A 25,109-nucleotide genomic window follows, 5' to 3' on the forward strand; every position below is an offset into this window, starting at 1 on the left:
GACGGCTCTTTAGCACCAGTGATAGGGCTAGTGTAAGTAAGCACTAATAATGATGATGGCTAGGAAACCAAGCCTTCAGATAGGGGCAGTCCGGCCACAGAGATGCACACCACTCAGCACAGGGGCAAATGTGGGGGCAATTACAGCCAACTTGTATTTAACTCTGCATAAGTCTCATAATGTATATGTAAGGTTACAAGGCACCAGTGCCACTGGTAGAACAGCAGAAAAGTTTATTTACAATTGTAGTGATTTAACAAAGCAGAAAGGAATACAAAAAAAAAGTGTATACCCAATAAATGTGCAGTATAACTATGATCATAAGTAGCACATACAATAACAGGGACAGAAACTCATATGATGAAAGATGACATAACAGCCTCTTTGTATAAGTGACATTGGAGAAGGGTACAGAAGATGAAGATGTGTACTGAATATTTAAGGACAGAATTGAATATACAGCGTAGAGCATAGGAAAAGGCTTGTCCAGTAGATGTGGTAAAGCCATGTTTGGATAATGAGGGCCATGGAGTGACTACATGTCAATTTAGTTTTGAATAATAGAAAGTATTTTGCTATTGTATACCATATGACTTTTTAAAAGAATATTAAAAGATACTGTATCATCTTAAATACAAAAGGGTTTTTAGCAAACCACAAAACACTCAGGACTGCCATCAGGTGGGTACCGGGTGCACAGCAATATGAGGCCCAGAATGCCTGTAGTCCGGCCACCTGGAAACATGGAACAGCTCATTTATGATGGGGAGTAGGGATGGTAGTGGTTACTAAAAGGGTCACAGTATTTTATAGTTGTGTTGTGTCTAAACTTTCTGTTAATGAAAACATTCTGAATTTATTTTTCAAGTCCAGCGAGTGTCTCCCCTGCATCTTGTAGTGCCACACCCAGGCCAAATTGAATCCCTGCAAAAATGTGCCTCCTAACTACGTGTAAGTATGTGTTCATGCACAGGCTCTGTGTTCCCTCTGCCTGCATCCCTGCAAGATGCCTTTTTCATACAAACTACAGTAACTATATGTATAGAGCAGTGTCACCACATGAGGAACTTTTCAACTAGGAGATCTGGTAAACATGTACTGTTAGGGGTCCCTGAGGACTCCTCAGGGACCCCTAACAGTACATGTTTACCAGATCTCCTAGTTGAAAAGTTCCTCATGTGGTGCTAATTATTTCATTTATGATAATGAGGAGATCTGTAAAACATGCACTGTTAGGAATCCCTGAGGACTGGAGTTGGGAAACACTGGTATAAAGGTATTATGGCTTAGTATTGGTATCTTACTTTCTCCCACAGGAGAGGCTAATGGGGTCAAGAGGGTGGAGATGGAGATGAGGCGGAGGGGAGCGTCAGACAGGGACCCAATCTGTTTTATTTGTATTGGGCCCCACAATTTCTGGCCACACTGCCTCCCTCTTTGTGCAATTGTTTCTAATTCGTAACTAAGGGCAAGGTGAATCCAATTTAGAAATCTTTGAAACTACATGCGTATAATCAATTTGTGTGTACATTGGATATTGTAGGTACTCAGCAAATTGCGCATGGTGGAAATAAAATAGGATGGCGGCGCCCTGTACCCAGTGGATCTACCCTACAGGATCTCCCAAAGGGGATGTCAAAAATATTGTCAAGTACTGTATAGAGTTTTCTGTGCAACATCCTTTCTTTTCTTATGCTGGTCTTTGCTTCATGGAAGAGCCACAGAACCTCAAACTGCAATTCCGAGTTTTAAACAATAAAGGTAGAATATCCTATTCAGCATTAATCTAACTTCCCACTGCAGTTCTGTATAGTATTGCCACTCTCCTCCAGTACAAACAGTTGAAATCCCTCTTGCATCTTTAGGACACTATTTTAATGGAAATTCACTCAGTATAAAAGGCTGAGACCCTTCACTTATTTTAGAGATGTTGTTCAGTTCAGTCCTACACAGCCTGTGATACTGTATACATTAATGCCAAATACTGGCTTTACTTGCTCTTTGTTTGAATTATACTAATTCTGAGACATTTTCTGAGATAAAGATTGTATTAATATTCCTCTGATTTTCAGAAAAGGATAGACTGGCTAAATAATGGTGGCCTGACATCCTTTGTTCATGCCGCAGTGGTCACTTTGGCACTAGGCATTTCTATCATGCTCTGCTTGCAATCCAGCATTGTTCATTTGCTGTGTGTTCCTCACTTTAGACCTTCACTCTGCTCCCTTTAGGTTTGGAATTTAGCATCTACTGTTTCCTTACTATGAACGTCCATACTCCAGATTAATGTAAATCAAGCCTATATATCTTACTTTTGGTGTTGGCAGGACCGAAATTAGGGTTTTTGTCACCCGGGGCAAGACAGTAATTGGGCGCCCCCCCAGTAATTCCCCCATAGTAATGCCCCCTGCAGCAGTGCCCCCATAGTAATGCCCCCTTCAGCAGTGCACCTATAGTAATGCCCCTGTAGTAGTGGCCATATGGTAATGTAATGTCCCCATAGTAAAGCCCCTGTAGTGCCCATATGGTAATGCCCCTGTAGTGACCAAATAGGAATGCCCACTAGTAATGCCCCTGTAGAGCCCCCTGGTAATGCCACCTGTAGTGCCCCCTGGTAATGCCCCTGCAAAAGCCCCCTGGTAATGCCCATGTAGACCCCCCTGGTAATGCCCCTGTAGGTAATGCCACTGTAGTCCCCCTGTAGAGCCCCCTGGTAATGCCACCTGTAGTGCCCCCTGGTAATGCCCCTGTAGAGCCCCCTGATGAAGTCCCTGTAGTGCCCCCTGGTAATGTTCCTGTAGAGCCACCTGGTAATGCCCCTGTAGGTAATTCCACTGTAGTCCCCCTGTTAATGCCCCCGTAGTGCCACATACACACACAAAAAAAAATACTTACCTTAAACCCCGCTCCTGTGACTGCCACCGTCGGGTCCGACCGGCTGCTCCTCGGAACTATGGGAGAGACGTCATTACATCTCTCCCATAGTGCCTGTGGGGAGAGCCGGAAGCTGGAGTTCAGGAGAGAACTCCAGCCTCCGGCTAGCACGGCACTGCAGAGAAGGAGCCGGCTGCCCGCTGGTAATAACATCTCAGCGGGCATCCGGCTTGGAGTCTCCCTGCGGTGCCGGGCTGGAGGACACTGGCGCCGGGTGCAGAGGCGCACCCGGTGCACGTGCACCTTCAGCCCCTCCCTAGTTGCGGCCCTGGTGTTGGCCGCACAAGTATGCAAGAAGTTTATTGATTTTTGCAGAGTACTACGAGTACTAAACTCATATTCAAGTACATGTAACACCTTCTATTCACACTAATATTCTGCCTCATTATTATGAAGCTGAGTGAAATAATGTTTAGGATATTCATGTTGTTCATAGGTCAGCTTGGTAGGGATTGCTCTGAGAGTGAGCGCACATATCTAGTAGTAGAACTAATAACCAGGTGATTTCTGAAAAAAAAAAAAGTAACTAGTAAAATTCACAATTCATGTCAATATTTCAGGAGATAAAAGTGTAGATATTTAATATAAATCTGTGGTCCTGAGTGCAATCTTTCTTATTATACACAATAGATTTATTGCCTTTAAGCCTATTGCAAGATACCTTTCTGAGTCTGCAGTAACCGAAAACGGAAAATAATAGCTTTTGCTCAATGTCATACATCTATTTAAGAACAGGAAGCTTTACATGCTGTATATCTCTGTATTTATTCTACCCTGCTTGCACAGTGCTAGTCCCACACTAATGAAGAAAGACTGTCACACTTATTCTTGAGGAGCACAAAGCAACTGTGGACAGTGATGAGAGTGAAGAAAGTATTGTTTTTGTATTTGTATTTTTGACAAATCATATGTTGCCTGATTGCAGGGATTGGCTTTTAAAAATGATTATTGTCAGGTTTTGGACCCTCTGTAATAGTGGTATGTTTTTGCTATAACACAAATTTTCAAATACACCCTTGTCAGAGTTCAGCCGGGGATCGGCCGTCCCTTACCGTCCCGTCGGCTTCCTCTGACTTCCCGGGCAGTCGGGCGGCTGGCGCGGCGACGTGGGAGGAGCTGAGCATTCACCCTGTAGCTGTGGTGTCAGGCGACCCGGTGAGCGGGGATTGCAGTTTCCGTCATGGGCGCCGCCATGACACTTTCCCTATGTCAGTACTTCCTTCACTGAGTGGCCCGGCTGGTCAGCTGATGCTGTGGGCCTATCAGCAAGCTTCCAGGGGTATATATCCGGCTCCTGTGCTCCAGGTAGTTGCCTGAACAATCATTGTCGCCGCTAGTGTACTAGAGGAGTCTCGTTCCAGGTCCCCGTGCTTCCAGTGTGTTTCTTCCAGAGCTTCTAAGCTATCTCACCACAGTGCCTTTACTATCAACAGCCTCTGTGCAAGTTTAACCTCCATATCTCCACAGTGCCTTTACTATCAACAGCCTGTGTGAAAGCTAACCTCCATCTCTCCACAGTGCCTTTACTAATCAACAGCCTGTGTGCAAGTTTAACCTCCATCTCTCCACAGTGCCTTTACTAAGCAACAGCCTGTGTGCAAGTTAACCCTCCATCTCACCACAGTGCTTTACCATCATAGCCTGTGTGCAAGTTAACCCTTCAGCTCATCACAGCGCTTTTACCATCACAGTCTGTGTGCAGGGTAACCCTTCATCTCACCGCAGTGCTTTTACCATCACAGCCTGTTTTCAAGTTAACCCTTCATCTCACCTCAGTACTTTTACCATCACAGCCTGTGTGCAAGTTAACCCTTCATCTCATCGCAGAGCTTTTACCATCACACCCTGTTTGCAAGTGAACCCTTCATCTCATCGCAGTGCTTTCACCATCACAGCCTGTGTGCAGGTTAACCCTTTGTCTCATTGAACCCTAGTGCATGATCTCCGGCCAGCAATCCGATATATACTTCGTGGGATATCCAGCTGTTACCTCAGCCTACCAATAAATCTCCACACCTCTCTAGCCAGCACCTCAAGTGCCTTTCTCCAGCCAGGAGTTCTATCCCACTCCCCACGTGCCTATTCCAGGCATTACCCTTGGGCCACGGGTGTTTTGATTCTCTTTTTCCCTGCAGGCCTTGGTCACCAAGTCAAAGGACAGCGACCTGCTTACAGGGAGCCGCACAAGCCCATATCCCGCTTGGAGGGGTCACTGGCGAACACCTCCTTGTGAGTTAGACTCCGCACCATTGACTAGGTCTAGCCAACGACCAAGACTTTTGGATACGGAGATCATACGTCCAGTCCCCTCGCCTTCGCCTCCTCCCACAGCCTCAGATCTCGGCTTTCCAAAACCCGCCGCCCAGCGTGACAACCCTTAGTTTACTTGGTTGCCCACTTTTAACCTTTTCTTCTTCTTTCCGCCACTATTTTCAATCTTCTAATGTTTACCATGTAGTTCATTGAGTGCTCAAACAGTTCAAACATAAAGGATACCTACAAAGATTCAAATTGGGACTCTTGAGTATATGCCTATAAGCCCGGCAGATGAAATACCGACGCCAGGAGGCCGGCAGATGTAGATCCCGACTGAGGTGAGCATTTACCCTAACCCTACCCTCTCCCCCCTCCTAACTCTCCCTTATGGGTGCCTAACCCTAACCTCCCCCCCCTAGTACCTAATCCCAACCTCCCCCCGGAGGTACCTAACCATAAACCCCCATTCCCATAGCCTAACCCTAACCCTCCGGGGGGAGGGGGGGGGAACCTAACCCAAAGTCCCCCCAGGAGTCCCTAAACCTAAACCTCCCCCCTCGCGGCTATGATATCCCGATGCCTGGCTTACCTACGTTCGGTATGCCGTGCGTCGGGATTTCGTCATGTGGCTAATGATAGGCACCAGTATTTATACGCCTATCATTGGTCCCATGCCGGGCTTTCACTGTCGGGAAGCCGTTGTTCGGCATTTCGACCACAGGCTTCCTGACTACATCCCCATAAAACACTATAGTATAACAATAACCAATGACACTTAGTGCAGAGACCTCTGAGTCTGGAGTAAGAATATTTGTGTTAAGTAACCTTCCATCCAGCAGCCAACAACCCAAAATAAACTGCTCTGGAGCTGTGTTTTAGTCTTACTGTCACATGGAATGAGATTCAATATTGAAATGTCCTGGAGACACCAGCTTGTGAGGCTGCTCTGACCTCTGCAGCGGTTTCTAATTATGCTGGCTGCTAGTTCACACTTTCACATGGCAATAAAGCAGAAGCCATTAGCCATGGGATCCCCAGCAGATGAATACACAGGCAAAGAAAGGTCAGGGAGCAGCAGGAGGCTGGGACACGCTGAGGTGTTTCTACACTGGTAAAGCAAAGGAAGTTGGGTTATACCTTTCTTACATTATCAAATCCGTTGGGCAAATCAATCAAAGATATACAGATCTATTTGATTATTGAATGGAACATTATTGATATTTTTATCCTTTATCTTTATTTGTAATAATTATTTTTTACTCTCATTTCGGTATTTTTCTTTTTTCTTGCATCATATATTTTCCTTAAAAGTTTATTTGGATCATATAATGAATACATTATCTGTCAATTTGAAGTAAATATCATTAGCATTAATATCCATTGGTCCTGTTATTATCTTAACATCAGTATTAGATTAATTGATGTCATTGGCACATACCACCATTTATAAATCAAGAAAATCTAATTAATACACCTAATCATCATAATAGGCCAAGCGCTGCACCTAATTTACCTTTACTATATGCTATTTGAGGATTGGGGACACCTTGAGGTTTGCCACAAACCACGAGCTCAGTGCGCAGAAGAGCAACTTATTTACATTATCAAAAGTCTATAGGAATGATACACTCAGGATGTGTTACAGAAAACTGTCATTATAAATATTAGCAGTATGATTTTTGGTTTTAAGTGCTTAATAAGTAAAACATTTAGTTTTAAACTGATTTAAAGTTTTCAAAAAAAACAAAAACATGTAAAACTTTCTTTTGCCATCTATTTTTTTTGTATATATTTGCACGGTAACAAGCCCACATTTACATTCACACATCAAATCAACAACACCACAAATAATGGTTTCACTGTACTTGGCCATAAGAAGAATGATATTTTACCTTTATCTCTTGGTTTGTTCATTTAGACTGCTATTGACAATTCTGGAGAATTTCCAGTGTTATGTGACTCCTATAGCAGCCACAGTCACATGGCACATGATGTAGTGAGGAGAGAGGTATGGAATGCCCCTTTGAGCTCTATTTTTACTGTAACATCTGTTGGCCCCCGTTTTCTGGGCGTGGCAAGGCCAGGGGCTGCGTCCACAGATACAATTTCCTTTGCCTTGCAAGCCGGCCAGCCTGCGTAAGCTCGGTCGCAGTGCTGGGATCGAGTTATGCACCTGCTGCATTTGCATATTAGAAGGTCGGAATTGCAAAGTTGCTTGCGTGCAATTCCGTCCTAAGCCGAATCACTTCCAGGGCACAGAAATGGATTATATGTAGACTTGCCATATCTAATTCGGGACACGTGAATTATACAGGTTCTATGTTTGATTAAAACCAGGTGAAATGGAGACTTGAAGTCAGCCAGCCACAGAATCTGTGTAATTCATATGTGTCCCGAATTAAAGGGATGATATGGCAAGCCTAATTATACTCATCCCTAAATCTCAACCCTTACAACAATAGAATAGCATCCATAATATCTAATGACAAAAAGTCAACAAATGATATCTATATGGGCAAATGCTGGATTGAAATAGAACTCTTTTTATTTTTTATTAGTTTAAAGTTATACATAACATCAGGGCCGGTGCAAGGTTTACGGGCACCCTAGGCAACATTTCACCAACCGCCCCTGCTCCGTCCAATTCATAATACGCCACGCATCAGTGTTCCTAGTTTATAATATGCCACTCAGCAGTTTCCCAATTTCGCACTATACTATACAGAATATGCCACACAGCAAAACACCAAAATCATAATGTACCTAATTACTCTGCCGCCAATTCATAATATGTCACACAGCTGTGAATTACACCATATTGCACCATGTGCCACACATCAGTGCCCCAATACATACTGTGCCTTGCAAATGTATTCACCCCCCCCCCCTTTGCATTTTTCATGTTTTGTTGACTCACAACCTGGAATTAAAATGGATTGTTTGAAGGTGTGCATCATTTCATTCACAGAACATGCCTACAACTGTGAAGTTGTGTTTTTTTCTATATTGTGAATCAAACAACATTTAGGACAACATAACAAAAAACTTCAGCGTGCATAACTATTCACCCCCCTTATGTCAGTACTTTGTCGAGCCACCTTTTGCGGCAATTACAGTTGCAAGTTGCTTTGGATAAGTCTCTATAAGCTTGCCACATCTTGCCCCTGGGATTTTTGCCCATTCCTCAAGGCAAAACTGCTCCTGCTCCTTCATGTTGGATGGTTTCTGCTTGTGTACAGCAATCTTCAAGTTTGACCACAGATTCTCAATTGGATTGAGATCTGGGCTTTGACTAGGCCATTACAACACATTTAAATGTTTTGCCTTAAACCACTCGAGTGTTGCTTTAGCAGTATGCTTCGGGTCATTGTCCTGCTGGAAGGTGAACCTCTGTCCCAGTCTCAAATCACAGGCAGACTGAAACAGGTTTTGCTCAAGAATATCCCTGTATTCAGCACCATCCATTTTTCCCTCGACTCAAATCAGTTTCCCAGTCCCTGCTGCTGAAAAACATCCCCACAGCATGATGCTGCCACCACCATGTTTCACTGTGGGGATGGTGTTCTTGGGGTGATGGGATGTGTTGGGTTTGCGCCAGACATAGCGTTTTCCTTGGTGGCCGAAAAGTTAAATTTTAGTCTCATCTGACCAGAGCACCTTTCTCCATACATTTGGGAAGTCGCCCACATGCCTTTGGCAAACTCAAATCGCGTCTTCTTATTTTTATCACTAAGTAATGGCTTTTTTCTGGCCACTCTTCCATAGAGCCCAGCAATATGGAGTGTACGGCTTACTGTGGTCACATGCCCAGATACACCAGTCTCTGCTGTGGAACTCTGCAGCTCCTTCAGGGTTACCTTTGGTCTCTGTGCTGCCTCTCTGATTAATGCCCTGCTTGCCCGGTCTGTGAGTTTTGGTGGGAGGCCCTCTCTTGGCAGGTTTGTTGTGGTACCATGTTCTTTCCATTTGATGATGATGGATTTGATGGTGCTCCAGGGGATCATCAAATATTAGGATATTTTTATATAACCCAACCCAGAATTGTACTTCTCAACAACTTCGTCCCTGAATTGTTTGGAGAGCTCCTTGGTCTTCATGGTGTGATGCCTCTTGCTTAGTGGTGTTGCAGCCTCTGGGGCCTTTCAGAAAAGGTGTGTTTATACTGACAGATTATGTGACACTTAGATTTCACACAGGTGGACTTCATTTCACAAATTATGTGACTTCTGAAGGTAATTGGTTGCACCAGAACTTTTGAGGGGCTTCATAGCAAAGGGGGTGATAACATATGCACATGGCAATTTTCAGAATTTTATTTATAAAGATTCTTTTTTATATATATTTTATTCTCATTTCACTTCACCAAATTAGACTATTTTGTGCAGATCCATAACCTAAATTTCAGATTAAAAAAATAAATACATTACAACCTGTAATGTAACAAAAAAGGTAAAAAGCCAAGGGGGGTGAATACTTTTGCAAGGCACTGTATTTATTCTACACATCTGTGCCCTAATATATTATTCAAAAGGAATGGGATCCGCACTAGTAAGAAAATAATTGCAGAGTATGTTAATAGACCAATATACAGGCGAGTCACATGCAAATGACTGCTGTACCATACGCAATTGGTGGTGCTCCCAGACGTTTTGTAGACATGAACTACATGGATTAGATGAGACAGAAAGGCAAAAAAAAACTTTGGGAGACTCTTTTACAATAATATCAATAAACAATAAAAAAAAAAATTACTTTTAATTTTATACCTTTAAAACCCTTGTGATTTGTAAAGCATTGGACCACAGATGAGAGGGTCATGCATGTATAGTACTGTGGGAGAAATAGAGAGGATGCCTCTGCTGTTTGTACTACAAATGAAAAGGACCTATTACACAATGTGCACTGCAGGACCTAGTATCAGTCTTTTGCAAATGAGAGAGCATCTGAAGAATTAGGGTAATGTGTAAAAATATGTTGGAGTTAATACTCCTAATTAGACGATTAGTAATTGATATATCTTGCTGGATTAGCCTAAATTGCCCCATGCAATTAGTACAAACATAAGGGCAATAAGTACTCCAATTTACTGTATGTCAGCACCACCACACACTCACCCTCCAGGACTCCTTAATCCACACACACTCACCCTGCCAAGACTCCTTACACACACACTCGCTCTGCCAGGACTTCTTAATACACACACACACACACACACACTCACCGTGCCAGGACTACTTAATCCATACACGAACTCCCCTTGCCAGAACTCCTTACTCCATACACACAGTCACCCTGCCAGGGCTCCTTCATCCACACACACTCCCCTTGCAGGACTACTTACCTGGCTCCATTCAGCTGCAGTAGTAGTTCCTCCTTATGTTGCTTAGTGGGGGGCGGAGCTTCCTATGTGAATTACAGGCTGGCAGCAAAGGAGGGAAATGCAGGAGACAGAAAGGGGCCACCACTGCTGCTGAGTGCTGACTCTACCGAACCGCACTGACAGGTGAGAGTGCATTCCTGGGGGAGATCCAGAGGCTTGCAAGGAACGAAAAAGGCATCCCTTATTCTTTTTTTTTTTTTTGTGGACTCAGCGTCGGCCTCTAGTGGCCGGCGCCCTTAGGCAGCTGCCTAAAGCTGCCTAATGGTGCCACTGGCCCTGCATAACATACTAAAATAGTACAATAAAACATATATAATGTTGCAGTTATAAGGAAACTAATGCGACATACTGTACAATATATATTGGCATAGGACAGTGCACAAAAATGACTGACATTATATAAAAAACAGGATATGCAATATTATCCACATCATATCTGCAGAAGATATTAAGAACCCGAAGGTGCCTTTCGGGCCCATATAACCGGATGAGAGTACACAAATATCCTGCCACTTCTAGATATGTCAATTGCATATCAAAACATTATAAAATATCAAATATAAGAAAACACATCTGCCAGGAGATCAAAACTACATAAATAAAGAAAAAGAAATGAAACCCAAAAACAACTCTCCCCATAAACCCCCACCCTATATGACCTAACCCCAACCAAGGTATACCTGGATCCCTAACTTTTCCCCCCCATTCTACACTAAACTACCTTAAAACCACCCTTCCATCCATGCAAATATAGGATAACAAAAACCATGTAACTGGCGAGAGCAATAAACTAATGACCCTGAGCTAGGTATATCCTGGCTTTCCCACATTCTAAACAAATGGTGTTTCATCCATATAGAATGCTTGCCATTATACTAATATACTGTATATATAAACCAAAATAGACAGAATAGTTAGATGCTTCAAACAACTGGATAATAAAGAAATGTCCAAACAATGTAAACAAAATAAAATATTGGGTTTCAAATATTAATCTTAATCCGACCAGCCTCGGCCTCTTGTGAGATTGTAGAATCAGTCCCGACCCCGTCCCCTCAAGGACATAACATATAGTATGATAGCAATACATTCTGTAAGCTCCCTGCCATCTGAGGGTAAACAAAACGGATCATGGAGTACTTTAAGGATAAATCCTGGAACTTCAACTCGTCTGGTAAAAGGAAAGAACGGATCTTTGGAAGAACCACAATAGAATTGAGACATCCAAAAACTGAGAGGGCATCAGACTCAGAAGTAGGCACAGACCTTGGACAGGATAAATCCAAAAAATGCTCTGTTGTAAAAGACATGAGGACAGCAGCTACAGAACTCAGAGATATAGTCATCATATCTTCAAGCTTAGTAAAAAGCCTAAGAGTAGAGGTATTAATAGCCTGGATAATTTGCTACAGAGAGCTAGCCATCTTTGAGGTGTTCGGTCACCAGTATAGGAGTTCCAGCAAAGCAGGGAACCTTAAGTAGCAATCAGAAGGGAGATCAGTGGCAAGATGGTGGCGGCTAGCACACCACCAGAGCTTACCAGCACACAGCTACAAGGACACCGACAAATGGGAGGCAGCAGACAGCTGACATACAGGAGAGACCCCAGGAGAGATATCCAGATGACCGCAGAAGCCAGGCAACGGAGCACATCAGCCGCAGCAGCAGAGATGTTAGTGTGCAAGGAGAGTCGCAGCCACCGTCCAAAAAGACAAGATGGCGGATGTCCGCATCCAACACGCCCTAAACGAGAGCCAGCAGGAGTCACACACAGGATTCCGCAGGGCGCAGCCAGGCCCCAGGATGGAGTCCACAGGTAAGTGTAGTATCAAGAAACAGCCCTGGGAGCCCGGAGACAGGGACAGCAAGCCCCAGTGGGAGAGGATCTGGCCACTGCAAACTCCAGGAAATAGACTGAGAGGCAGCGCGAAACACACCCCACCTCGTAACCCCTGGTAGTCTCGTGAAAGTATAACACTGTAATATCCAGTCTGGTGGAGAAACAGCCAGGAAAAACAGGATATTTAAAGGATATAAGCAGGGGAGCTGGCAAAACACTCCCTTCTCCTAGGTACTCCAGGCCACGCCCCAAAAGTATAAAATTCTAGCAAACTAAAGCATGCATACTACATTTTACAAACAAATGACATACAGTACAGATGTGTCCTCATACATTTTGCTGCAGTCGCGCAAAAAGCCCCTCTTGGCGAGTCAGGTCCCGTGAGACTTTGCTATCTCCCAGGCATCTTTCTCACATCTTTTTCACCTGAAAATGCATCTTAGTCACAATGTGATGCAACTAGGATGCACCAGGAGACTGTGCCGATTCATTTGATATGTGATACTTGCATATCCAACTAGGCATAAATAAGAGGGTATTGCATGGCAATGCAAAATGCTGTGGTAGCCCTTTGGGTTCAGGGTGACAATCACTCTGTGTAAGTCGCCGACTCAGGATCCAGCAAAAGAGCCCCAGGTCATCATGTTTCCATCTCTGTGTTTAACAGTTGGTATCACACACTGAGGAACCATTTTTTTGCCTACTCAACAGCTTACAAAAAACCTGCATGATGAACCAAAAATGTCAAATATAATCGGTTCATAGGACCTTCTTCCAGTCTTCAAAAGATTGTAGTCCACTGGCGATGCTTAATGGCCAAAGCAAGTTTCTTTTTCTTATTTTGCAATCTTAGCAATGGTTTTCTTACTGTCACTTTATCTGTCAAACCTGCAGCTCAAAGTCTCTTTACAGTTTTTCTTGCCATTATAATGGAAATATACTACTTCCTACAGTTCTATATTGCACAAATAATGCTGCAGAGTGTGTAATAACAGTCTGTTCCAAATTGCTTTTATACAGACAGGGGATTTGTAATCAAGTAATCCACAGAGTTTTGTGACAGTACAAGAAGTCATGGACACCACTGGCCTGCCTCCAACACTCAGCAGGCCACTGATTGCTGGCCTTCCAAATTAGAATCCTTAACAGGACCCAGCTGGGCTCTCCTTCAGGCTGGAGATTACATAACACTCTCTCAGGTGTTACCACTAACCTCCAGCACCAATGGCTCATGCAGGAAATCACCCATCAGCCAGCCACTATAAGAATCTGCTCAGTGCAGTCTTCCAGTGCCTGAGTATCAATAGGTGCTCCCGCTCCAGAACTATACTCTTCAGTATAGTTTTCTTCCAGTGTTGTTTAAACTCCAGTGTTCGGTTTCCTCAACAACAGCACATCCTTACCCGCATTTCCATCCACTGTGTTTACAGGCAGAGTTCTCATACCAGCTAAGTACTCTGTTTCTTTCAAGTTGGGAACCAACTACGCTGGGCTGTGACCTGGGCCTTCACTAAGTAAAGTCCATATCCTCTCGTGGAGAATCCTGGTGAAGTATGGTGGTGGTCTTAAACTAAGCGCCAGAGTATTTGGTTGCACCAATTCCACCTGTTTGCATTTATCATCAGTATGTGTACTCTGTTACATTTGCTGTCTGTATTGAGCTCTAGGATTATTGCAAATATCTCAAAGCATGTCATTAGCTGTTCCTACAGTGCCAACACATCCATGCCTCTCATTGCACAATACACTGGGCCTGATTCAGACCCGGTCGCAAGCGCTGAGCGCTCGCGACCGGGTCGATGGTGGCCCAGAGCATATGCGCACGAAGGAGCCGGCTCCGTCGTGTGCATGCGCGGGACCCGGATAGCAACAGGCAAGCCGTCGCTCCGTGTCTCGTACCAAAGGGGGGGTGCTGTCGATGTTGAGTGACAGCACGCCCCCTTTGGTGGGCGGGCCGGGGAAGTGGCTGCCCAAACGGAGGCGTTCCCATGTAAACGCCTCCGTTTGGGGCCGGCACCACTGACATCACGAGTGATGTCAGTGGGAGAGATTTCGGCTCTGTTTGAGCCGAAATCTCTCTGGGGCTTGCGGCAACGAGACCCTACCACAATGGTCTCGTCGAAAGCCCGATGGTCTTGACCATCGCGAACATCTTCCTGTGCTTGGTCACCCACAGCTATGCGAGCGGCCAGGAGGGCGCTCTAAAAAAAAATAGCCCAGCCCTGATTCAGAGCGAGCGCTCTGTCAGAGCGTCCGGCTCTGAATCAGGGCCTCTGTTCCCACAGTGCCAGCACATATGTTTATATCCTTACACACTAAGGACCTGATTCAGACCTGCTCGCTCTGAGTGATTTTCGCCCAGCTGCGCATGCGTATAATTCGCAGTGCGTGTGCGCAAGCCAGTATTTTCGATCTGATTTTGGTAGCTCGTAAGCCACTATCAGGTCGCTACTTTGAGTGACAGATAATGCCGTTTCTGGGTGGTAACAGGGGAAGGGGCTTGTGAACGGGGGAGTGGATGTGCGAACACAGGCGTGTTAGGCCGCCAAAACGCTGTTTAAAGGGTGTGCATAATTAGCAAACTAGCGTCATTGTACACGTCACCTGCATGTATTTCAGCCCGCACTGATCGCAGTGCTTGCGGCGGGGAAAGGCAACCTTAAGGACTGCGAGAATCTCCGATGGCTCTGGATGTTACCGATTAATCCTACAATTCCCGGAGATGACGTGTGTTGCGAGTGGCAAGGGGGCGTCTTTATACACTAGCGAGTGCTCATTGCCATAGCTTCCTAAGACATAGAGGGCGTCCTTACGCGACGCAGTGCGAGTGCTTAATTTAAATATCCGGCCCCTTTTTGCAAGCGAGTGATCGCATCTTGCGAGTGGGTCTGAATGAGCTCCTAAGCGCTGTGCAAACAGTGCCAACACCTTTGTAAACCTTATTGCTCACTACGCGCTGTACAAACAGTGCTAACGCATCCATTGTGGCACGGATCTGAGTGCTAACGCATCCGTTGTGGCACGCTACCAAAGTCCCACCCTTATGTGTACTCAGCTCTACTGTACCTTCAGCATTTGTGCCTACTGTGTTAAACACCTCAGGGTATATCGTGACTACCACCTTTCTGAGTATCGCAGCCAAGCCGGAGCAAGTCCGCGGGATGAACATTGGGAGGTGCCCTCCCCGCGGGCTTGCTTTCTGAGCACCTTGAGAGCTGCACTCGTTGTGCTTTGCGCCTGTGACAAGCAGGCTGAGGCAGTCAGGGCATCAGTGTCATGGGCAGGCCTGGCAGGGTGAATCTAAGGGGTGGATCAATTGGTGGACTGGACGACCGCAGACTTAAATTACATTTAAATTCAGGTGGATCAACAAACTGGCTAATGGCTGGTCCGGACTCCTGCTGGTCCGGACTCCTGGACTCACTGCAATGCCAGTAGGAGGACCTGACGAACAGTGAGTGATCTCAGCTATACTTCATTCAGTGTGTTCCCCTGTAGAAACAAAACAGGGACACCTGTAGGAATTGTTTGCATCAACTTTCAAGGCTTAATTTATTTCATTTGCTACAGGAGAGATGTAGCAATGGAAAGTGCCTTTGAGAAAAGTAGATGCAGACAGAATTACAGACTACATAAAGTAGTCCAAATACTTAAATACAGGATGGTACAAAGAATTACGTGCTAAAGATATCGGATGCCCTGGGGGGCTCACCAGGCAGTTATGCACTTTAGGTTAGGTCTGTGTAGAGTACTGGCAAAAATTGTGCTACCCTCCACTGCTTGGAGAAGTAAAGTATACAGTTTTAATTTAAATACTACAGATACCATCTTTCTATGTATAGTGATGTCATTAAGTTGGGTATACTTTAACATAGTAAGGTTCAATGTCTTGAATTACAATAGTCCACTTTTGTCAGTGAGGCATATCACAATATTCGTGTTGGTAGTCAAATGTTTATTCGCAGCAAATTACTTCTTATATAAATTTGACAAATTGTCTTAATGGATCTTAACCCAACTACTAACTTCTCTACTCAGCATCCTTGTAAAGCATTTTATTGATGCATACTGTATATATAAAGTTATATTATAAAAGCATTTAGGTGCTCACAGCTAAATTTCTTCCAGCAACATTATATTAAATCTGATGTGAGGCATGAGTGAACTGTGTTCAATGCCTTAAACATAAGAGGATGAATACAATTACTCACATCATTGAATAAAATGAGGCCTTATTTACATCATGCCCAAGGAAACAATTTAATGGAAATATATTGAGACAACATTTCTACTTGCATTGCCATATAAAGAGCTGTAACCAGGGGCTTGCATTGGGTCCACCTACTCATAACAGAAAAATAATATGAGATATCGTAAGAACTTACCCTTGTTATCTCTATTTCTACGAAGTCCATAGGGTTCCACAGGATACCTTGGGGTATAGGTGTGACGTCAGTCGTAGGGCACCAAAGAGTTAAGCTTTCAGCCTCCCAGGATGCACTAGGTCCCCCTCCTATACCCCGCCCCCGAGCCAAGGCACCTCAGTTAGTTACCAAGCCATAGGCCGGAGGAGGAGAAGGAAGAGAGAGAACAAAGATCTGGACACATACAAGAATCACATTCTCACCAGAGGGAGACGGAAAACCGGTGACCAGAGCAAAGCCCATCTGCAGCACAGGAGCGACAGGGCGGGAGTCCTGTGGAACCCTATGGACTTCGTAGAAAGAGATAACAAGGGTAAGTTCTTACCATATCTCATATTTTCTACTTCAGGGTCCATAGGGTATCCACAGGATACCTTGGGGATGTCCCAAAGCAGTATCCTTTAAGGGTGGGGACGCTCCTGTGCAGAAAGGAGAATCCGCCGCCCGAAGGAAGCATCCTGAGAGGCGAAGGTGTCAAACCTGTAATACCTCACGAAGGTATGGACAGAGGACCACGTAGCAGCCTTGCAGATCTGGACTGCAGAGGCACCACGTCGAGCTGCCCACGAAGGACCCACAGACCTAGTGGAATGAGCCTTCAGAGAAGGAGGAACCGGTAGGCCTTCATGAAGATAAGCTTCAGAAATAGCCATACGGATCCAGGCTGCCAAAGTTTGCTTTGAAGCAGGCCAACCCTTTTTACGGAAGCCATAGAGGACAAACAAAGCGTCCGACTTCCTAAACGAAGAAGTGCGGTCAACATAAGTCCTTAAGGCCCGCACAACATCCAAAGAGGCCTCACCCACGGAAAGACCCGGTGAGTTAAAGGCCGGAACAACGATTTCCTTGTTAACATGAAACTGGGAAACAACTTTGGGAAGAAACTCGGGCCGAGTGCGGAGTACTGCCCTGTTCCCATGAAAAACCAAGAAAGGGGGTCTACAAGAAAGAGCCCCTAACTCAGAAACACGTCTGGCCGAAGCAATGGCCAGAAGGAAAACAGTCTTAGCTGTTAGCCATTTAAGATCCACTGATCCCAGTGGTTCAAACGGCGGTCCTTGGAGAGCCCTCAGGACCACAGCCAAATCCCAAGGCGCCACAGGTGGAACAAAGGGCGGCTGAATGCGGACAACACCTTGCATAAAGGTGCGCACATCCGGGATTGTAGCAATCCTACGGTGAAACCAGACAGACAAGGCCGAAACCTGTACCTTCAAAGAAGCAAGGCGAAGCCCATGATCTAGTCCCGCTTGCAGGAAGGCGAAAATCCGAGACAGACGAAACTCCCGCGGTGCATAACCTCTCGGTCGACACCACTGGAAGAACGTATGCCACACGCGATGGTATATCCTCGCGGAAGACGCTTTCCGAGCTCGCAACATGGTACGCACCACAGAGCTGGAAAACCCCCGGGACCTCAGCATGGCCGTCTCAACAGCCACGCCGTCAAAGACAGCCGAGTCGGGTCCGGGTGACGACAAGGACCCTGAGACAGGAGGTCCGGTCGTAGCGGCAACCGCAGAGGACTGTCCACGGACAGACCCTGAAGGTCTGAGAACCAGTGCCGTCTGGGCCACGCGGGAGCTATCAACAGGAGCGTCCCTCCTTCCTGTTTGAATTTCCGGATTACCCGTGGAAGAAGGGAGACCGGAGGGAACAGGTATGCGAACCGGAACGTCCACCGGACGGACAGAGCATCCACCAGAGTCGCCCCTTCGTCTCTTGTGCGAGACCCGTACACCGGCAACTTGTTGTTGTGCCGGGACGCCATGAGGTCGATCTCTGGAAGACCCCATCTGTCCACCAGTAGTTGAAAAACGTCCGGGTGCAGGGACCATTCCCCCGGATGAACGTCCTGGCGACTTAGAAAGTCCGCCTCCCAATTGAGCACTCTCGGGATGAAGACCGCTGATATGGCCGGAAGATTGCGCTCCGCCCAAACCAGGATCCGAGACACCTCTACGAGAGCCGCCCGGGTTCCTCCTTGCCTGTTTATGTAGGCCACGGTGGTAGCGTTGTCCGACTGGACCTGTACCGGGTGACCCTGGAGAAACCGATGTGCCTGCTGGAGAGCATTGAAGACCGCACGGAGTTCCAAGATATTGATTGGAAGCTCCGCTTCTGTCGGCGTCCACCTGCCCTGGAACAGATGTGGACCCAAAACTGCTCCCCAGCCCCGAAGACTGGCGTCCGTTGTCAACAGGACCCAATTTGGAACCCAGAACGGACGTCCCTTGCTGAGGTGGGTCGTCTGTAACCACCAAGCAAGGGACAGGCGAACCTCCGGGGTGAACACAATTGTCTGGGACTTCAGAGACTGAGGCAGCCCGTTCCACTTTGACAGGATCAGGTGCTGCAAAGGTCTGGAGTGAAACTGGGCATATTCCACCATGTCGAACACCGACACCATGGAGCCCAGTAACCTCATCGCCGAGTGTAGAGACACCCGGCGGCTGTGCAGACAACTGCGCACCCTTGACTGTAAAGCAGAGATCTTTTCCTCCGTCACGAAGATCTTTTGCTGTCCCGAGTCCAATAAGGCTCCAAGATGCAGAATCCTCCGAGACGGGATTAGAGTGGACTTCTGCCAGTTGATTAGCCAGCCGTGCCGTTGCAGCAGGACAATGGTCAGGTCCAAGTGGCGTAACAGGAGCTCTGGAGAACCCGCCACCAATAACAGGTCGTCCAAGTAAGGCAACATGCGGACTCCCTGCAGCCGCAGAGAAGCCGCCATGACCGCCATCACTTTGGTGAAAACACGTGGTGCTGTCGCCAGGCCAAAAGGTAACGCCCGAAACTGGAAGTGGTCGCTGCGGATTGCAAACCTGAGGAACTGTTGATGGCGCAAAAGAATAGGGACATGCAGGTAAGCGTCCTGTATGTCCAATGACACCATGTAGTCCCCAGGTTCCAGTGCCAGAATGATGGACCGTAGGGTCTCCATCCGAAACTTCGGTACCCGCAAAGACTTGTTGAGTGCTTTGAGGTTGAGAATCGGACGATACGACCCATTGGGTTTCTGTACCAAAAAAAGATTTGAATAGAAACCCTGGCCCCTCTGGGAGAATGGAACAGGCACTATAACTCCAGCCTGGAGCATAGTGTGCAATACCTTCCGCAGCTCCGTAGCCTTGTTCCGGTCTGATGGTAGACCCGTGGTGAAGAATCGAGCCGGGGGTCTGTGCCGGAAGGAGAGGGCGTACCCGTGGGAGACCACCTCCAGAACCCAAGTGTCTGTCGTAGTGACCGACCAACACTGGGCGAACTGCAGCAGGCGGCCTCCCACCCTGGGATCCCCCAAAGGGAGGCCCGGACCGTCAGGCCGCAGGCTTGTCATCTGGCTTGGGGGCCGGACGTCTGGTACTCCATGCCTGCTTCCGGGGCTTGACCGATTTCCTAGGGCCAGCCTGACGAGGAAACGACTGTGGTTTGGGCCTGCCCTGGGCCCTAGATGACCGAAAGGACGATGGTCCAGAACCAGAAGGAGCAGCGGCCGACGGGAGACAAGCCGATTTGGCTGCCGCCAGCGTGGCCACAATCTTATCCAGATCCGGACCGAAGAGAACTTCTCCGGTAACGGCAACGCTTCCAGACCCTTCTTGGAATCTGCGTCCGCCTTCCAGGATCGTAGCCACAAGGTGCGACGAGCAGCTACCGCTGCTGAAGAAATTCTAGACACCAGAGTACTAATGTCTAGAGCTGCCTCGTTGATGTAGGTGGCCGAATCACGGAGATTACCAACCAACTCCGCCTGTTCGGCCGGACAGTCGGAATCAAAAGAAGCCTCTAATGAATCCGCCCAGCGCTCCATCGCTCTGGCAACCCAGCAAATGGCCATAGCCGGCCGTGCTGCCCCCCCTGTAAGGGAATAAGCGGACTTCAGGCAGATTTCCACCTTGCGGTCCGTAGCATCCTTAAGGGAGGACATGGATGACATCGGCAATGTGGCACTACGGACAAGACGGGTCACGTGAGAATCCACCTGTGGAGGGGATTCCCACTTAGCAAAATAATTATCCGCAAACGGATAAGCCACCGCCAGGCGTCGCTGCGGCTGGTATCTTTTGCCAGGCTGTTTCCACGCCTCCTCTAAATGGTCCACCAACTGACCCGAAAGAGGAAAGACTGTGGCATCGCCCTTCACGTCTTTGAAAAAGGCATACTTAGACTTAGCCGCTGGGGGAACTTCGTCCTCAATCACCAAGGCTGTGCGGACCGCCCGAATAAGTCCAGGAATATATACTTTGGACTTAGCATCAGCGTCCTTAGTATGGAGAGGTTCCTGATCGTAAGGATCCAGAATATCCCCATCATCAGACGTCCCTTCGTCATCCTCATAAGGAGCGGACAGAGACGCCACCGGCCGTTTATGAGGCCGCATCACAGACTCCCCTTGCAACACATCCGACAAGTGCTGTACAGAACTCATCAGGGAGTTAACCCACGCTGGCTCCTGAGAAACCGGGAGCGGGGAAATAGGGAGACTGTGGGGTACCACCAATTGTCGTGGGAAACCCTGCATGGGTGACGACACCACAGACTGCTGGGACAAACCCATCGGAGTAAACGCGGGCTGCGGAGCTAACTGGCCCACTAAAGCTGTTAGCGCCTGAGCGAAACAAGCCCAGGGCGGCTCCTGTACCGGTGCTGTAACCGTAAGAGGCCGCGCCATGGACAAACACTGCCGGCAAAGGCCCTCCGCGCTACCCTCCCCCTCCGCTAACGGTACTTTACACGTGGTACACTGTAGCCGGAGGGGAAAATCACTTTCAGACATGATGGCACCACGTATGTGACCCCTCTCACCAATTATATATTAAATAGGCGAGAGACCACCCTGCAGCACCGCACCGCAAGGGCTTAGCAGAAAGAACAGGGACAGTAATAAAGCTGACAGTCTTGTGAAGAAAAGTTACAGGCAGCAGCGCTAGCACAGTCACATACAATGCAAAGAAAATCAATTCCTGCACTAACAGCGCTGATCACTCAACTACACAGACACAGGGCCTGGTAGGACACAGCGCTGCATACACAGACCTGACCACAGCGGAGGAGAGGTATGCGGGGGGACCCAGACCACGATGCTTCCAATGCAGGCTTCCAGCAGCGTTCACCATGCTTCTGAAAAGATGGCCGCCGAGGAGCAGAGAGAAGGCTGGCCTGGGGGAGGAGCGCTAACACAGGGCCAGTCAGCAGAGTGCAGAGAGGGCTGTGTGCAGCGGGGGAGGCGCCGGCTGTGAGACAGGGAAGGCGCGCTCCCCTGGCATGCATTTAACCCCTGGGACGCCGCAGCGCTACCGCTCTGCTGCGGTCCGCTGTCCCAGGGGGTAGTGGAAGCACAGGTTGGTCGCCTGGCTCCACGCTGCAGCCAGTCCCCAGGGAGCCCCCTGCCTGGGGACTTAGGACCATGTGATCAGCGGGGACCCACCGCGGGACCCCGCTGCTTACCTCTGTCCCCCTTGAATCCGGCCATGGTCCGGAACATCTGGGGTCACCGCTAGCTGTGACCCCAGATGCCCACCAGCATACCCGGATCAGTAGCGGCGTTCTGGTACCGGCGGGGTGTAGGGAAGACAGCATGGACGTCAGGACTGACTGTCCATGCTGTTCATCCAGATGTGCAGCCATAGCTGCATGAAGAAAAAGCTTCAGGGGCTCTTCTAGCCCCCATTCCAACAGGTGCACCCGACTCCGGCCGGGCACCAAACTAAACTGAGGTGCCTTGGCTCGGGGGCGGGGTATAGGAGGGGGACCTAGTGCACCCTGGGAGGCTGAAAGCTTAACTCTTTGGTGCCCTGCGACTGACGTCACACCTATACCCCAAGGTATCCTGTGGATACCCTATGGACCCTGAAGTAGAAAATGGCGCACTGTAATCTGCCAAGTAATCTGCGAAGAGGTCTTATAATGGCAAGACCATGACAACAAATATAATGTATGCATGTCTGTATGTAATTAATTAATAGCTGCAAAACAAACTATCACAAATATATGCACTATGGGTTGAGTCACTGTAACCTCGTAGCAGCAGTGGATACAAAATCACCGGATCAATACTACACTGCTCTGGTGCGGAAACAGATGATCCAATAATCAGCTGTCACCGAGATCCCCTTCACTGCTACTTCCATAGCAGTGAAATTTAGCACTGCATGGAGTAGAGGGATCCGAAAGGATCCTTTGCAACCTGGGACTCCTTTCCAGAGTGAAGGAGCAGGGTGCGGGAACATATGCCATCTAAAGAATATGTATTTTTGGAGCTTTATGAATTTGGTCACCATACTAGTGTATGGGGACAGTGAGCCAGATCAAGGTTGAAAGGTAACCGCATTACCTTTATAATGAATAGCGCCGATAGTTCATTTCTATGAAAGTAGGCGAAAATGGTAATTTTCACCTGCTTTTGTAGAAATTAAGTAATGATGAATAGACCCCTAAATCATTATTTGCTTTACCACTAGAGTGCTCCATCCTTCTTATTCCTGCAGTCTGTGTAAGGTCGGCAGGATTTCCTACATGAAGTTACTGCACACAGATGGGATTAGGGACAGATTATTTACTACATTACAAAACCTTTCTGAAACCGTCATTCCCTTATGAGGTGGCATTTTCTTTTTTTTTTACAAAATATAAAATATCGATGTAACAAGAGCAGTTCAATTAATTTAATATGAAAGCCCACATACAAAAACTAGAATGTGACGTGACCATGACACCCACGTCAGGGAGAGGGAGAGGGAGAGGGAGAGGGGAGGGTTAGGATACATACCAGCCGTAGTCGGGATCTTCAGCGTTTTTGCTTTCACCGCTGGCATCTCATAGCGACTCCTAATATCCCACATAGAAGCTAACATTCCGTATGAACCAAGGACAAGCTTCTCGGGAAAGAAACCTCAAAGATCCACTACAAATGTATTAACGTCTAAGGAGAGTGATGCTCTCTCGTCACACCTGTAATTGGTATGATAGCGCCATAGTGCCACACGGGATCCTGGCATGCAATCACAGGGATTAAAAGAAATACCACGCCACAGCAGATTTAGTAATCTATTGGATTTTAGCCATCAAAGAACCAGCATCTTACTCATATCTGTGCAGATATAAAAAATAATACAATCACCAAAAACACAGGAAATGTTCAGCCATAAACTGTAAAGAGACAAACAGCAACATGAAAGAATCAGCAAGGTTTTTTAAAACCAGTAGATACAACAATCAGCTTTTCTACTACAACCTGCAGTGACACAGGCTGGTCACACAGGCATACACACACATGTCCACTTTAAACTCTATGACAGAAGCGCTGAAGCATATGATACACAATAACTCTGACTCCTGTCAACTACATCGTTTAACTCAGTTTAGCCACAACTCGGGGACATTACGCTCAAGCTTGTCCTTTTCAATTTCATGCATTTTCTGTCCCACATATCCCAGCCTGCTTGTTCCAATAACACAGTACCAGACCAAAAAGCTTAAACACAGATAAGCAGCAATGAGGCAGTTAAACAGCATAGGCTGGTGGAAAAAAAACACACACACAATATGTACGTCAGAGCCTACAAAACATTCTCTTGTCTACGCACAATCTAATACGCACTAAATAGGCTCTTATTTTAGCCTTTCAATACATAACTGCATTCCCCTCATTTCTGTACATTTGAATCTTTGCCACATGATAGCTCAAATATCTTCCTCTAAGTAGGAATACCTCTCTTGTTCTTTGTGGATGGCTGAGTCAATAATATACACCTGTCTCTAATATACCAAAGAGCCTTCATCAGAGTGTGATGCCAGCATATGCACAAATAATGTGAGTAAAGTATCTGTATTTGTGCGGAAACAAAAAACTACTGAAATCAATATAATTTGTATTGAAATTGCCTTCAATTACATCAAAATGATCTTACGGTGTTTAAAATGCATTTTCGAATGCAGTTGTTACAGCATGAAACTTATACACAGTCCTTTACTGTATATGTTTATATAATGTGTGCATCATTGCAATTTGGCCATTCACATGTGGGTGGCCAAAATGGACAAGATCTGATTGTTTGGCCAAAAGGCCAGCATCATCAGGGCTCATTAGTGATCTCAGAAGATTGCCAAGTATGCAGTGATTTGCCCATCTTCTAACACGCCGGTAATGGCCTGATTTCTGGGATCCGACTATGATCGGGTATCATGGACGTTTTTAGGTCACACTCAGGGCCTGATTCAGACCCACTCGATAGAAGCGGCTGCTCGCTCCCAGCGTATCGAAATTTCAGATTTA

At 46.8% G+C, this 25,109-nt stretch overlaps 1 protein-coding gene across 5 annotated transcripts in view; it reads right to left on the bottom strand.

Annotated features, from left to right (window-relative positions):
• Positions 1–25,109, bottom strand: part of ARHGEF9 (Cdc42 guanine nucleotide exchange factor 9) — a 500,659-nt gene that overhangs the window by 89,463 nt on the left and 386,087 nt on the right. The window lies entirely within an intron of this gene.

Source organism: Taudactylus pleione, unplaced genomic scaffold (assembly GCF_031769625.1).
Source record: "Taudactylus pleione unplaced genomic scaffold, aTauple2 ptg000381l, whole genome shotgun sequence".
In the NCBI taxonomy this organism is placed as follows: Eukaryota; Metazoa; Chordata; class Amphibia; order Anura; family Myobatrachidae; genus Taudactylus; species Taudactylus pleione.